Source organism: Varanus komodoensis, unplaced genomic scaffold (genome assembly GCF_004798865.1).
Source record: "Varanus komodoensis strain SLA01 unplaced genomic scaffold, ASM479886v1 scaffold6622, whole genome shotgun sequence".
Lineage (NCBI taxonomy): Eukaryota > Metazoa > Chordata > Lepidosauria > Squamata > Varanidae > Varanus > Varanus komodoensis.
In genome coordinates, this window is record NW_025336300.1 from 7172 (window position 1) to 9301 (window position 2130).

The window sequence follows — 2130 nt, forward strand, 5'->3', positions numbered from 1 at the left end:
TTGCTCTTGTTTTTGTGAGTGGTCACTGAATTTCCACAGGGGTTTTGAGAAACGGCAGAATTAATTACTGCCCTCGTGATTAAAATAAAATCAAAACAAACATGGGAGTGAATGATGACATAATTATATAATTGCTCATCATTCTTAGTCAAAAAAGTTGGGGATTCCCTTGGGATAGCTGAAGAAAAATGTTTTTGTAGAATTGCAACAGAAGTTCTTTCCTTTCTTCCAGAGATCAGAAAGGTCAATGGACTGTGAAACGTCCCACAGAAAAGGAAATGGCTTAAGAAATAATTCAGTATAAGTTTTCCCCACAAGAAAAGCTGTATTTGGGACTGCAGTGTTGATTCTTTTTCTTGATGTGTGGTGCTTTTATGGTGAATATGCCAAAAAGAAGGTGCTGGTACTGTTCTTCATGGCGCTGCCCTTTGGCATTCTCTTTACCTTCTCCCCCTTCCTTTCTAACCGTATGTCTGCGCCTATTCATCACAGGAAAAAAAAAGATATAGTTGGGGCAGAAACAGAGAAGAAAAGGAATGGTTTCCCATAGCAAAGAAGTCAGACAAGCTTTTATTTCATCTCCCTGTTAATCTGTACACAGAATATATCAGAATGCAAGCTTCCCTGGAATCAGAGGAAGAAAAAAATGGCAGGAAGGATCAATTATTTAAGAAACAGATGATAACAACCTACTGGCAGGAAGCAGGAATACTTGAGACACCTCCTGATAAAAGTGAAATAAGAAACTAACCATCATGTCCACAGAAGAATTAGAGAACTTTACTATTAATAATGAAGAAATCAAAAATGTGAAACATTTCACATACTTTGGCTTGGTCATCAGTTTAAAGGGAGCCCACAGCCAAGAAGAATGAACTTTGGAAGGGCAACAATAAAGGAACTAGAAAGCCTCATTGACTTTAAGGATATTTTTCTGGAGATCAAGGACACGATCATTCACATTTTTGTGTTCCTTATCATCATATATGTGGATGAAAGCAGAATAGTAAGTTCGACAGGAAAAAAATAAATATGTTCAAATCTGGTGCTGGAGGAAATTATTTTGAAATGATAGAAAGACAAACAAGTGGGTCCTGGATCAAATCAAACCAGAGATTTCTTTTGAAGTAGGAATGAAATAACTGAGGCTTTCATACTTTGGACACATCATGAGAAGGCAAAACTCCCTGGAGAAGGGAGTCATTTTAGGGAAATTTGAAGGCAGAAGATCAAAGAAAACACCAAATATGAGATGGATGGACTCCATAAAGGAAACCACAGCCTTGAACATGGAAGAGACGAATGGAGCTGTCATGGACAGGGTGTTTTGGAGGGTTTTCATTCATAGGGTCACCATAAGTTGAAGATGATTTGAGAGCACAAAACAATGAATAAATACAGTTTTAGGGCTGGAATACAAGATAGAGTTGTGGTGCGCATATTTGGTGGCTTCTGTTCCCATTTCCCTCCCTCCTAGCTCTTTCCTCAATGTCAGCATTGAAAAAAAAAATACAGCTGTGCATATGCATTGCTTAATTTACAAAGGTTTGCGATGATCCTTCACTGCTCCCTGTGTGAGATCACACATACATAAAATCTGTTTTGTGTTTGTGTTTGTATGTATTTCTGTGTTGTCCCTATAGTGTGGCCCAATTCTCAAGAAAATTATCAAGTTGTGCAAACTGCAATTGTTTTTTTCCTTTTATTTGTTGGTTGCTCTTCATCTTTCCAACCAATCTGCGCTGTGACCATCTGAATTTGATATTAGATGAATGAGTGGAATTTGCAGACATATACTGCATGGCAATTCATGTGAATTAGAGGAATGTTCTTCTCAAGAGAACCTGGACAAAGAGACTCTCCCTCCCTCCCTCCCTCCCTCCCTCTCTCTCTCACACACACACACAATTTCCCACACCTCATTAGGCAGTGGGAAACCAATATGTAAAAACATTCATGATGTATGTGAGAAAATGTATACAAAATACTTAGAAATGCACCATGATGAGAGGGGAGGCAAATAATCTAGGTAACCATGAAGAAGGGGATCAGTGAGAGACAAGCTTATCAAGGTTTTTGAGCTCCATCAAAATCTCAGGTTCTCAGATTCCCATTCTAAAATAAGATTAT